This window comes from Vicugna pacos, unplaced genomic scaffold (assembly GCF_048564905.1).
Source record: "Vicugna pacos unplaced genomic scaffold, VicPac4 scaffold_77, whole genome shotgun sequence".
NCBI lineage: Eukaryota > Metazoa > Chordata > Mammalia > Artiodactyla > Camelidae > Vicugna > Vicugna pacos.
Genome location: NW_027328758.1, coordinates 1,664,623 through 1,679,105, shown reverse-complemented (window position 1 = coordinate 1,679,105; position 14,483 = coordinate 1,664,623). Strand labels below are relative to the sequence as shown.

At 43.9% G+C, this 14,483-nt stretch overlaps 2 long non-coding RNA genes across 3 annotated transcripts; both read left to right on the top strand.

The window, feature by feature from the left end:
• Positions 1 to 111: 111 nt before the first annotated feature.
• Positions 112 to 3,374, top strand: LOC140694653 (uncharacterized). 2 transcript variants are annotated; one of them, XR_012070236.1, is made up of 5 exons: positions 112 to 326; positions 646 to 814; positions 1,609 to 1,721; positions 1,941 to 2,029; positions 3,107 to 3,374. It is a non-coding gene; the product is annotated as an uncharacterized lncRNA (long non-coding RNA). The 2 variants fall into 2 exon arrangements; XR_012070235.1 differs by lacking the exons at positions 112 to 326; positions 646 to 814 and adding an exon at positions 1,216 to 1,472.
• Positions 3,375 to 3,449: 75 nt separating this feature from the next.
• On the top strand, positions 3,450 to 8,156 carry LOC140694664 (uncharacterized). Its single transcript, XR_012070249.1, has 4 exons — positions 3,450 to 3,661; positions 4,180 to 4,368; positions 6,720 to 6,844; positions 8,088 to 8,156. It is a non-coding gene; the product is annotated as an uncharacterized lncRNA (long non-coding RNA).
• The last annotated feature ends 6,327 nt before the right edge of the window (positions 8,157 to 14,483 follow it).

Genomic DNA, 14,483 nt, shown 5'->3' with positions numbered 1-14,483 from the left:
CCCTGTCCCACTTTGCCTGCTGGGGGCTGGAGGCAGGGTAGTCAGGGTGCAAGGGTGGCGGGGGTCGGAGGCCTGCAGCGGGGGAGCGGGCCCATTTACTCCCATCTTCCCCGCGGCTCGTCCTGGGGGCGGCCTCTGTTGCCCTGGGTTACGGGACACGTGTATCCTAGTCAGCTTGACCCCGGGAGGCGGGCGTGATACGTTTGGGGTGGTGGAAGCAGCGGCGCGTTTTCCCATGAAGCCGGTCCATTTGCTCCCATTTCTCCTCATGGTTTGCCCTGGGGGCGGTCCCTGTTGCTCCAAGTTCGCCGGACGTCCATCTCCAGGTCAGCCTGCTCCCTAGAGGAGGCCACTGTGAGGTCAGGGGCAGGAGCGGTGGCTGATGCGGGGGGATGGGGATGAATTGGGGAGTTGGTAGATTGGCTCCCGTCTCCGCGATGGCCTGGTGTGGGAGTGGCCTCTCCTGACCCAGATCAGCAGACACACCTGTCCCATTCAGCCTGCTGGGGAGGGGCGCCCTGGGCGGTGCCTTTAAGGTGCGAGGGTGGCGACGTCGAGGGTAGAGGGCCTGCAGGACGGAGCTTGTCAATTTGCTCTTCTCTTCCCCGCGGCCAATCCTGGGGGCGTCCTCTGCTGTCCAAGAAGCCCGATGCCCAACTCCAGGTCAGCTTTCTCCTGGGAGGCGGGCGCGATGAAGTCGAGGGGAAGGGGCAGCCAGCCGTCGCAGCTGCCTAATGGGGCCACTTCTCCTTTTCCCTGACCTGGCCTGGGGACGGCCTCTCCTGCCCAAGATTCGCCTGACACACCACACCAGGTCAGGTTGCTCCTGGGAGGTGGGTGCGGTGAGATCAGGGGGTGGAGAGGAGAGGGTTACTGCCTATTGCGAGCTGGAGGATAACCTCCCATCTCTCTGGAGGCCTGACGTGGGGGCGGCCTCTGCTGCCTCTCGTTCCCAGGTCACAAATCTCAGGGTCATATTGTCACGGGGGTGAGTTAAGTTGCGGGGGCGGCGGGGTGATGGTGAGAGTATGGGGCCTGCCACTTGGGAGCTAGTGGTTTAGCTCCCATCTCCCCAGCAGCTTGGCCTGGGGGCAGCCTCTGTTGCCCCAGGTTGCAAAGCACAGTTTCTCTGACAGCTTAGCCACCGGAGGTGGGCAGGGTGTGCTGAGGGGACTGAGGCAGCCACCAATGCAGCAACGGAGGGGGCTGTCCCTGGCAAGCTGGTCAATTTGTTCCTGTCTCTACCTTTGCTGCCCTAGTTTCGCAGGACGTCCTTCTCCAGTTTATCCTTCTCCTGGGAGGTGGGCTCAGTGCATGCAGCCCAAGGTCTGGGCTCTCCCCTTGGGAGGGGAAGAACTCTCTTGTTCTCCTTTGTGTTTATTCTTCAGTGAAGGGGTTACTTGGCCCAATTCTTAATCCTGAGAAAGTGTAGCCTGTGTTATGGAAGAGCTGCTGGACAGTGTGCTTTCTAGGTGGGTTTTCACATCAGCTGATGCCCCAGGCAGACAGGAAAGCTATTACTCAGAGCTTCTTAGTGTGGAGTTGGGGGATGGCCCTGCTGTCCTCACCATACTTTTTAAAAATATGTTACTTCCCTCTTTTTCCTAGGTGACATTTTAGGTTATTGGGTCACAGATTGCTGGCACACACATCCCTGTTCTCAAACATCTTTTAAACTTGGGTGAAGTGATAAGTAGGGGAAGAAGATGATTTACTGAAAGGTAAGAATACGTAAATTTGCATTAAAGCTACCTTCTGTCAATCTTTCTCAAATGATTTTTGTCGGATTCAAAATCAACGACCTAGTGAATGTTGTACTCTTGTGTAAATCATTGATCTTCACATCACATTTGTTGAGTGGTCAACGAGATTTGTTTAGTAGATTATTCCTGAAAGGAAAAGCTCAAGCTTTTGATAATTCCGTGTCTGATGTTACCCAGGCAGTCACAGTAGAAGACACAGCTGATATAAAAGTCCCTCACCTGCCTGAACTGCAAAGCTTCTGGGATTACCGATTCCTGAAATGCAGGTGACTCTTGATGATAATCTGGGGGATGGTTTATATGATCAGATTCTTCCAGTCCTGTAAATGGGTTCCGTGTCCCCAGCCCCGGGAGAACTGGTCATAAGGGCTATATCGTGAGGGGTGGGATGGGAAGGCAAGGTGTAAGAGCTGGAATCACTGAGATTCAACACTCGCTAAACACAGACTCCAGAGCCTAGTTGTTCTGTTCTGGATTTGAGAGTTTGTTCAGACATGATTCTTGCCCTTCAGGAGTCACTGCCTTGGTGGAAGTAACCTTTACATAAATCTGAGGAGGATGGAAATTAAGTAGATGGGCTGTTATGGTTCTCAGTGTGCCTAGGCTCGCTCTTCCAGGCACTCATTGGACTAACGAGAGTCATGTTATTCACTCATTCACTGATTTATTACCCTTGAACTGATCATTTGTCCCACAGTAAGTGTAACAAGGGATCAGGAACCTGAGTTTTGTCCCCTCTCCTATCACTGATTGTATCTGTCAGTCGGGCTCCCTGCGTATGCATTGTGAAATGGTGGTATTTCTTGCCCAATGGGGCTGCACTGTCAGTTCTGAGAATCAGGGGAGACACGTGGGTAGGAAAGCACCCTGACACACATGGCCCCCCCACCCCGTGAGACAGCATTGTCGATGCTCAGGTGACCCGATGTAGACCGCGCTGCTAAACCTGAGCATGGTTAGTGATCTTGGTGGCTATGAAAATACAGACTGCCGGTCCCTACCTCTGGAGGCTCTGAGGGTGTGTACCCCAGAATTCTGCATTTTAAAAAGGACTGTAATTCTGGTGAAGATGATCTGAGTGTCCCACTGAGAAACACTGGTGTTCGAGGCACCAATATTGAGGATTCTCAGGGAGCGATGTCTTTTCAGGATGGTCCTAGGGCCCTCACTTGAGACTTTTGCCTTGGGTTTAATTGTATGTGTTCAGAAGTGATGTCTCTCACTTCCAGTGCTTGTAAGCGTGCTCTGTGCAGGGATTTACTCTCAGTAGATGGCAAAAACTATGATTCTTCAGGTCACCGAGCTAGAGTGTGAGCGATCTTTTATTTTGGTGTTCTTTATAGCAATGCAGAGTCTCCCGAGAAGAGATTCAGACTGAATAGCTTTGTGTCAGACTTTGGAAGACCGCTGGTGCCCAAGGTGTTCTCTGGCAGGGCAATGACGAATCTAGGTCCCTCTTTCACTGCTACATCAATGAAGTGGACCACTTGGACAAGGCCAAAGCTGGTATCTCAACCATTGCCCTTGACAGTGATATTCGGCTCCAGGAAGCCTTCAGATGCAGCAGGTGGCCAGAGGAGGAGCTGAACAGGCTCATGAAATGTGACATCCCCAACTTCATCAATACAGACCAGAACTCTTCCGTTGGGGAAGATGATCTCCTGATTTTGGAACCACCGATTGTTCTAGAAAATAAGCCATTTGCTCAGACCTCACACAAAGACTTGAATTGAGAAACGTGCTTTGTCAAGTGTCTTTCTGAAGATGTGAAGTCTGTCTTTGTATGGAAGGAATTGCCCTTTCACAAAATTGTATGTGTTTGTGTCTGAGAGAGGGAAATGGAGACAGACAGAAAGACAGAGACAGAAGAGAGCCCCCTCAGAAGAGAGCTAGTTAAGGTGAGTTTTTGTGCCTTTAAAAAAAAATTTGGGGTTTTGGGGGGAACAAAGTATTTACACTGTTTCATTCTCCTACTTGGAAACCTGGCCCCATCCTCAGTGTCAGTGGCCTTGAATGGGGTTGGCACGGTGCGTTTCATCTGGCACTGTCACTACCACGCTCTGCCTTTAGCATGTTGCTTTGCCTGTCAGGGCTGCCACCCTTTTAACCTTAAGGCTAGGAGTCTGGGGTAGATGATTCATCTCAGCTCTGCTGTTTTGAAAATTCCTGATGGCAGCATAAACCAGGCCCTACCTCCTGTCTCTTGCTGGGGCACCCCTCAGGTCTGTGCCTTCTACTCAACCATTTACTAAGCCCAGTTTTATCAGGAGCCCAAGTGCCTACCGGGATGGAAGGAGACTTGTCTCTCGTGGTCACGGTGGACGACATTTCCATTGGTTGTGCTGAAACAGCTCTTCTGAAATCCCCTGGCCACCCTTGCTCAAACCTGAGGACAACACTGTCGTTTCTTTCCTAGGAGGAGGATCAATGCATGGTGCATTTTATGACAATCCTGTACTCAGGAATGCACGGAAGTTTTTCAGCTGAGTGAGGGGAGGTGCCTCTGTGTCCCTGTGTCCCTGTATACCTGTCTGCTCACACTACCCTGCCACCGGCTACTGAGCAAGAAAAGTGCTATTCACCATGCTGTGTGTTTTGCAGATGTGTAGGTGATGGTCGTCTGGCTCGTGTGCGTGGGCTTGGAGCTGGGATGTTGAAGGGCTTATAAATACCTCATCAACATGTATTCAAGGTGGCCTGGTGCCACACAGACTTGATTCATGAAGGCAGCAAGCCTGCACACTGGTTTGGAAACAACTTGGTTTTGATCAGTCACACTGCATGCATGACTCACTGCTAATCTCTGGGTGGTTTTTTCATTTTAGATTTATTCACCCAGTGTCTTGCTTAAGCTGAAAAATACTTTTATTTCACCAGAATATTCTCTGATTCTTTGTTTTCACACATCCAGTTTTTTAATTCCTTTAAAAATTGTTCTGTGTTTATAATGCCTCCTGATTTCTATCATTTCTAGTTTCCCTGTGGCCTTAGCCATGCGCCAGATTTGATTCCGGAACTGTTCCACCAAAAGGAATCCCCTCGCTATAATATATTTTGAGGAAAATATTATTCTTTAAGACCCTAACACTAAATCGTAGAACAAAGCATGGAACATTTCTTGTAGTTAATACATGTTCATGCAAAAAGAAACGATATTTTCATTGAAGAATGTTGATTTTAATAACTTTTACTAATGTGAATATTATTATTCATAATTTAAGTAACCAAATAAAACCACAGTTATTTATTATTAAGATTGAAAACGATTTACATCATCTCTCAATTAGAAGACTGAAGTGTATTTAAAAGATGGAAAAATACCCATGATGACACCATCTTTTTTATTAACTAAATATCAAGAACTGTGCAGGGTTAAGATTTGACCACCTGCAAGCTGCCAAGTTAGCATGAGGTAGTTTGTGGATGCTGCCAGAAGACAGGAGACTCCCCCAGGATCAGAGACAAAGGACTTCCTGCCAGCACAGCAGGCAGCCTGTGGTTCATGTTCATGTTGGTTCCTGAGTTCCTTTCCTATTGCTGTTGTAACAAAGGACCACAGACTCAGTGGTTTAAAGCAATACACATTCATCTTCTCACTGTTCTAGGGTGCAGAAATGCAAAATCAATGTCAGTGGGCTAAAACCAACATGTGGCCAAGGCTACGTTCCACACCGAGGCTCTTGGGAGGGATTCACCTTCCTACCTTTCCCAGCTTGCATAGGTGCTCATACTCCTTGGCCCAGGGCCCTGTGTCACTGTGACTTCTGCTGCCACTTCACATCTCTGTCTCTGACCAATCTGCCTCTCCTCTAAGGACCTCCGTGATGACGTTTGCTTTCCCACAGTGATCTGCCATCCCAAGGTCCTTGACAGTCACACCTGCAGAGTCCCTTTTGCCATGCACAGTGACATATTCCCAGGTTCTAGGGATCAGACCGTGGACATATTGGGGGCCATTATTCTACAAAGTTCTTCCCTTTGGCTCCACTGGTTCTTGTCCATCCCACATGCAAAATGCATCCACCCCATCCCAACACCCTCCATAGTCTCATTTACTACACCATCAACTCAAAGTCCATCATGTAGTCTAAGTATTATCAGCTCAAAAGCCTAAATATTTTCATCCTCATTGCCTAAGTCAGGCATGAGTGAGACCCTGGGTGTGATCTTCTCTGCTCAAAATCCTGCAATGGCTTCTCATTTCACACAGTGAAGAAGCGAGAGTCATTATGGTGACCTTACAGGTTTCCTCCCCCTCCCCAAGCTGAGCTCATCTCCGGTTTTCTCCCCGGCTCACTCTGCTCCAGCAACACTGGCCTCCCTGCTGGCCCTTGGGGACATCAGATTTGCACCCACAGGCCTGTTGCCGTGGCCGGTCTCTATCAAACTCATATGCTGAAGTCCTAACCGCCAGGACTACAGAACATGACCCCATTTGGTAATAGGGTAGTTGCAGAGGTCATTGGTTAAGAAGAGGTCATTAGAGTGGGCCTTAATCCAGTATGACTTGTGTCCTGATAAAAAGGGGCAATGTGGACACAGAGACACGTGTACATGGGAGATGACGTGATGAAATGTGGAGAGAAGCCAGTCGTCTCCAAGCCAAGGAGAGAGGCCTGGACCAGCCTCTCCCTCCCAGTCCTCAGGAGGAACCAGCCCTGCTGACACCCTGCCTGCAGACTCCCCGCCCCCAGGGCTGTGAGACAGTGAGCCCCTGTGGTTCCCGTCACCCAGTGTGCGGTGCTGTGTTAGAGGAAGCTCAGCAACCAGCGCCCCCTTCTCAAGGTCCTCAGTGAGGCCAGCTCTGGCCATCTCATTTTAAACTGGAAACTGCCTTCCCCTTGTCCCTGCCCCAGAAACCCCCTCTCCCTGATCATATTATTTCTATCACCTTCGAGAATACCACATATTTCACATGACTGTCACGACTGTAGTTTATGTTCTTCTCCTCCTCAGTCCTACAGGGACAAGGATCCTTATTTGTTCACTGACGGACCTCAGGTGGCTTGACCAGTACCCGTGGCACAGCAGTCAATACAAATTGGCCGGATGGAAGGAGGGATGGTTCCTTACATTCACAGGTGAGTGAACGAAGATTCCGGGGGATTGAGTGTTTCGCACAGAGCTGGTAAGTGTCAGGCCAAGGTGGGTTTCAGGTACCTATGAACCTGAGGGGGGCTTGAGTGATTCCCTTTCCATTGATTAGTATTTCTCAGGTGTTTCTTTTTCTGGCTCTAACTTTTGACTTCTTTCTGGTATTCTTCTAAGCTTTCAACCAGTTTTAAGTTTTAATTCTGCTTTGTCTCAGGTAAACAAATGAAATCTGTAAATCTTTTAACTCATTCTGTATCTCATCTAAATACATTGTGATTAGTGATGATGTTGTATTTCTGGCATCGTGTTTTGTGATTTCTATTTGCTTTGCTCTGCTTTTCTCCTGCCGGTTATATCCCTTGCAGTCATGGTTAAGGGCATGGCGTGTAGAGGCAGCCTATCCGGGCTTGGTTCCCTCCCTTGCTAACCATGTAACCAGGATATGTAATCCCTTTGAGACTCACTTTCTTCATATACAAAAAGTGGTACTATCCACCTCATAGACTGTGAGCATTAAGTGATAAAATGGATGGAGAACTTAGAATAGTGACCGGCCTATTTTGCATTCTTCATTTTGACTTCTTTATTTTTATTCTCTTTTTAAACAATTACTTTAGAGATTACTGTTGAATTTTAATGAACACCCTAGATATTGAAGATTAAAATGTTACTTAACCCATACATTGAATTTTATATGCCAAATGATATCTGTATTTTGTTTCCATAAGTTCTGTTTAGTTCTATAAAAAAATTGATCTGCTTTCTTTTACATGATGTCCTGATTGTTCATTATGTTGCATAAGATTCATTTTATCTTTTAATGATTCAGTCATACTTATTTTATGCTCTCTCTTAGATTGTTTCATAATTTTAGGCTCTGGAATATTAATCATCCTGTGTTTTACGGTGAGCTCTTTCTTCCCTGTGGCATTTATTTCCTTCTGTTTATAGTTGTGTGTCTGTGTGTGTGTAGAGTTGTGGGAGTTTCTCTATAGCGAGTACAATTTTTTTCCTATGTTTGTCCCTTATATCCTGGTTTATAAAGTTTCCCTAGAGAACAATTTTGTGTTGCTTATCCTAAGGCTCTAGGTGATATGATCAACCTTGAATTATATTTTTCAGTTTGGGAGTTCCGGAATCTTAAGTGGAGTATCAATATGGATTCCACATTCATATAAAGCAGGGGCGTGGAGATTAGATTTTTTTAAGGGAGATTTTGTTTTTCCCTAGAGAACCGGCTGTTTCACCACTTTCCTGCATGCACAGGTGGAGAACTTTGAGTCTTCCTTTCAGTGAAGAGGCAAGTTGTCCAATACGTTTTATGCAGAGGTTTCTATAAAGGAAGACCCTTCTACGTCTGATATGGACCCTTTTTCCTAAATGGACATTGTATCCCTATTTATGTGCAGATGAAAACCCCTTCCCTCCAGGGTGCGGTGGCATCAGCTCACAAGATTACCATTTTGGCGTTAAGTGTCCTCTTTTTATTGTCACCTGGGAACTTCTCTCTCCATAGTTATCTCTGTGTTACTTTTGTTGTTGTATTTTATCCGGCATTACTGAAAGGTTTACTTAAAAGGGATCCTAATTAGCTCTGTTTACCTGTTTCCAGAGCTGAAAGCTTCAGTTCTAGAGTATCTGTTTGATTTTTCTTAAAAATACATTCCAGTATATTTCTCTGGTGAAAGTCTTGACCCTGTTATTTGTTCTCTCATCATTTCCTTATTTTCTTGAATATATTAAAAGTGTTTTATAGCCTTTATTGGTAACTCTGATGCCTACATCACCTGGGGGTTTGCATCCTTTGTCTAATATTTCTTATTCTCATTTTATCCATCATATAGTCTCGACATGTTGCATGTCTAGAAATTCCTTATTACATGGCAGACATTGCAAATGAAAAATCCGTATCTTATCTTCCGTAAGAGGTTTTCTACCTTCCCGTTAGGCAGACAGGGTGAGGGACTGATCATCTCACTCCAATAAGGCCCTGAGTTGCGTCGACAAAAGTGCCTTTTTTCTTAAGACAGCTTTGAGGTATACTTGGCAAAATAATTTTCACACATTTAAAGTGTACAACTTAATGCGTTTTGACATAAGTATATCCCCAAGGAACCATGACCACATTCAAGACAGTGAACATACCCATCACCCCAAAGCTTCTCTCCTGCCTTTTGTTGTCCCTCCCTCCCTCCCCATCTCTTCCCCTGGAAACCATTGATCTGCTTTCTATCACAACATACTGGTTTGCATTTTCATGATCGTTGTATGAATGGATTCATGCAGTATCTACTCTATGTTGTCTAACTTCTTTCATTCAGTGTAATTATTTTGAGAGTCATCTGTGTTGCTGTATTAATAGCTTATTTTCTCATAGCAGAGTATTGCTTAATGCTGAGTTTTTCCTGAATAGTTTATTGTGAACAGTGTTTGCTTAGACCATACTTTGTTTCTCCATTTACTTCTTGATGGATGCGTGGGTTATTTCCAACTTGAGCTATTATAAATAATATTGCAGTGAAAATTTGGTTACAAGCCTTTGTATGGATATATGCTTTTCTTTTCTAAAGCACCAGATGAGGAATTTCTGGGTTATATGGTAGATAGGTGTTTAAATTTCTTAAAGAAAGTGTTAAAGACTTTTCCAAAATGGTTGTGCTATTGTAAATTCCTCGTGGTGTGTATCAGTTCTGGTTGCTCTACTTCCTTGCCAGCAGTTTGGAAGGTCGGTCTTTCTAATCGTATACATTCTAGTATATATGTGAACTAGTATCTTACTGTGGTTTTTAAAAGCATTTCTATAATGACTAATGGCATCTTTAATCAGCATCTTTTCATATGCTTATTATCCATCTGGATATCTTTACTGAAGTGTGTTTTCTGTCCTCATTCATTCATTCAGGTGTTTGCATTATTATTGTGTTTTGAAATGTTTTTATTCTGGATCAGACACAAAGAGAGACCTTTACCAGATATATGATCTGCAAATAGCTTCTGTCTATGGCTTGTCTTTTCATTTGCTTAGCAGTGTTTAGAAGAGCTTTGAAGAGTCTTCATTTTTGTAAAGTTCACTCTATCAGTTACTTTTTAAAATAGATGATAATTTTGGTGTCATAGCAGAGAAATATTTGCCAAACCCAAGGCCATAAAGCTTAAGCCTACGCTTTTTCTCCTAGCTGTTTTATAGTTTTAGATTTCCTATTAAGATCTATGATTCACTTTGAGTTAATTTTTGTATATTTTGTGAGGTGTGGATCAAAGTTCATTTTTTTTTTTTTTTGCGTATCACTGTCTAACAATTGCAGCACTGCTTGTTGAAAAGATCCTTTTCTCCACTGCATCCTTTTTGAGAATCAATTGTCTATATAAGTGTTGGTTTAGTTCTGAACATTCTATTCTGTTCCATTATTCTATTTTCCTGTTTTACACCAACAGCATACTTTCTGATTACTGTAGCTTTATAAAAAAAGTCTGAAAATTAGATAGTGTAAGTCTTCCAACTTTGTTTTTCTTGTTCAAAGTTGTTTTGGATATTTGGGATCCTTTGCATTTTTATATGAATTTTACAATCAGTTTTTAAATTCCTTACATCCTGTTCTACCAAAATTCCACCCATGTCTTTGGCCATCTCCAAAGCCGCATTTTCAGAAGAAGTCTCTCTAGATCCCAGGTGAAAGGAATTTCTCTTTCTTCTGTGCTCCATTCACATTTCATATTATTTGATTACATTTATTCATATTTGGCTGTATGTACTTGTCTGATCTTTCCAGCCATATGGTAAACCTCTCAAAATTAGGAATCTTGACTTGGTTCCCTATATCTGCTGAGAAAACTAGTTCTATGCTTTGCAGCAGTGAGCCCTGCAGTAAGAGGTATCTGCAGCACACATCTAGCTCATTGCTTGCATATTGTCAAGAAATCCTGCAGATTTAGAATTGTTTATTGATTGTTGTCTCCAAGATGTCTCAGTCTTTTTTATTTCTATTGCTACTGCTGCAGTTTCAAAGAACAATGGCTAATTATTTTCCAAATATCAAAACATACTGTAATTGAGTTGTTATGTAAATTATGTGCTGCTGTGTCTTAAAAACCTGCTTAGTGTTCACAGGCTCCTTCACTCATGGAAATTTTGGGAGAATGACATATCCTTAGAGATAGCACTGCTGACTTTGGCGACCTGAGCAGCAGTATCTGAACTCACTCCTGCTGTTTTTCTAGTGCCCCATCTAGCACTCCTCCAGCCCTCCATGGGGGGACATGCAGTTCTGCCCTTGAAACACCTGTTGCTTCTCAAGAAGACTTCCCTTTGAAACATAATCATGTCCTTCTTGTGGGGACATTCAGTCCAGTGACCTGACAGCAGGGGGAAATGTTTAGTCTGTTGGTAGAGCGTAAACTCTTCCATACTTATTAGAAGCAAATCCAATGAGGAAATTGTGTTGGCATCTAACAAATCAGCATAAATGTCTGGTGAAGAAGATCAGCTTCCCCATCCCACTCAGTCGTCATGTTGATGTGACACTCACCTTGGCTAACATTTTCTCCTGTGTGCAACGTAAGTTTCAAGACATTATGAATGGCTTTTTGTTTTTCTTCCTTGGTCTTTCCACATTCACTGTGTCTGGTGAGATTATATGAATCCTGCTTATTTTCAGCCCAGCAATTATCCTTCTTAAAGGATCACGTGTTTAAAAGGCTAGTGGACAATTTGTTAGAAGATAGAATTCCTTAGATTTTGGTCCTGGAGTTGAATCTTGGTTAGGGGTGAATGAAAATTCCCATTAAAATTTTAAATTCAGTGTTACAAAGTTTTAAAAATAGTTAAATATTAGTCAATTTCATTAAACACTTTAGCAGTTATTTACTTTTAAGCCTGCTTCTGGGGCAATTTTGTAATGATTCCCTCTCTTTATTGATTCCCTCTTTATCAGAATCCTTGAGAGGCCCTTGTCATCACTGTCAGTATCATCATCATCATCATCATCATGGAACTGATTCCTCTGGACAATTCTAGGAAAATAAAGAGATCAGTGGAGTTATGTGTAGGTCAGTGTGTGCATATAAAATAAGAACAGTTATCAGACATTAGATGCAAGATATCCACTTTATTTAGAGAAGAATGTGGTCATGAAATCCTGATGTGGTGAATGAAGGTAGCAGTGGGAACAGAATAGTCAGTGGAAAAGAGGAAGAAGTGAGCAAAGTGGGGAGCATAGATCCTTGGTTAGCCGATCATCAAATTGGTGAGAATGAGGGGAGTGTGTTGGCAGAATCATGTCCCTCCCCCACCACAGGTTAGCCAACTGTGACATGTTTCTGTACATGGTAAAAGGGATAACAGATTATATTAGGAGAAAAATCTTAGAGGATTTCTGTCTTCTAAATTGTCTATTAGCCTTTTAAACCCATGATACATTATTAAAGATTAGTGGAGGGCCACAAATAAGAAGAATTCATATAATCTCACCACACATACTGAATGTAGAAAGACTAAGGAAGAAAAACAAAAAGTCATTCATAAGTGCCTTGAACCTTAAATTGCTCATGAGAGGAAATGTCACACAAGGTGAATGTCACAGCCACATACATAATGCCTGAATTGGAGGGGAGAAGGGGATCCTTAGATGAGACAATAGGGTGAGTAGCCTGGATTGTCCAGGTGGGCCCAATGTAATCACAGGAGTCCTTAAAATGGAGGACATAGCCCAGCTGAGTTTAAACTCAGAGGGAGGTGTAGCCATGGAGCAGTGTTCAGAAAGGCTGCTGGCCATGAAAATGGAGGAAGTCGTGGGGCACAAGCTAAGGAAGTTGGGTGACCTCTGGAAGCTAGAAAAAAAACCAAAAACAAGGAAACATTCTCTTCTAGATTCTCTAGAAGGAAGGAACCCTGCTGTTAACTTGAATTTAGCTCAGTGAGAACTGTGTTGGATCTCTGACCTCCACAGCCATAAGGTGATAAATCTGTGCTGGTTTAAGTTGTTAAGCTTATGGAAATTTGTTACAGTGGTAATAGAAAAATAACATAGTGGGCGGTAGTGTAAGGGATTAAAGGTCTAGGCTGGGGTGTGGAGAGGATTCTGACATTTATACTGAAAAACAACCAGGTGCCGTGGGAAGTTGTCTTAAGGAAGACCTACCTGGCAGGGCTGTTAAGACGAATGTTTGGAGTGAGGAGAGCATTGGATTAGAGGAATCAATTAAATCTCTACCAGAAAAATAAGGAATAAAATAACAGGGCTTCAGTGTTAATGGATGCAGGAATGGAAATGTGCAGAGGGATATAAACATTACTTTGATATTAGTTACAGGTTTGATGACTGCATGTTGGGGAGAGTTAGCCGATGTGTGGACTGAATGTTTGCATCCCCTCAAAATCCATATGTCGAAACCCCATCTCCCAGGGTGATGGTATGGGAGGCGGGGCCTTTGGGAGGTGATTACTAGGATAAAGTGAAGTCATGAGAGTAGAGCCCTCATGAATGGGATTAGTGCCGTTATAAAGGGTCCCAGATTGCTTGCTTCTCTCTGCTCTCTGGCCCATGAAGATAGAGGGAAGACAGCCATTTTCGAGCCATGAAGGCTATTCTCTCCCAGATACACTGACCTCAGCCTCCAAAACTTAAGGAACATGCTGGTTGTTTAAACCACCCGACCCACGGTAATTTGTTACAGCATCCCAGACTGACGAAGACAGTGGAGGATAACACTGAGTTTGGCACTGATTGCCTGGAGAATGCTGAAACCCAGGGAAGTGGGCAGCACAGACGTTTACTCATTTAATCCTGGCAACGCGGTACGAGATAGAGTCTACATATTTCTCACTATTTAAAAGGGAAGGAAAAAGAGGCACAAATAACAACAACAACAACAACAACAACAACAATAATAATAATTTTTCCAAGATTCACACAGAACCCCCTGGAGGCAGAGTGAGAATTTATACCCAGGAAGGCTGACCCCAGAGCCCCTGCTAATAACTACTAAGTCAGATCACCTTGTTTATGTGGATCAGTTTTTTTCAAGTGTGATATGAGGGTACTGTGTCCAGTAACTTATAATTTCAAAATAACTCACTGTAAGGGAATCATTAGTCGCAGGCTTTGCAAACCACAGAAAGCTAGACATACAAAAATAACTTGTTAGGGCAAGATAACTAACAATGTTTTTAAATATTATACTTGCTGAAATTTTGCAATAAAATGTGTATTTATAATTCTGTCTGGCTACAGAATAACTTCATAATCCTGAATGTGGCTGGTGGCTCCCATGGTGGGCAGCACGGGCCTAGAGAATTTAAGTGACTTGTGCAGCCTCGCTCAGGAAGCTCGTGGTGGGATCAGAGCTATAGGCTGGGACTTTTCCTTCCTATCCAACAAGTCCCTCATGGAGGCTTAGAAGCTTCTCCTTTGGTGCCCAGCTGTCTGTCCATACATATGACATCTTGTCAGGTGTCCCAGCCTGCTCCTGAACATCAGCCAGAACCCACTTCTGCTCTTTTCTGGCCAGGTAATAAATTCTAGCAACTTCCATTGCCTTCTTGGCATCAGTTCTTACCTGGAAGGGTAGTGGCTAGAGATGTAAATGTGTCCACCTGACAGGGTTTTCATACACATAGCAGGAGTTGTC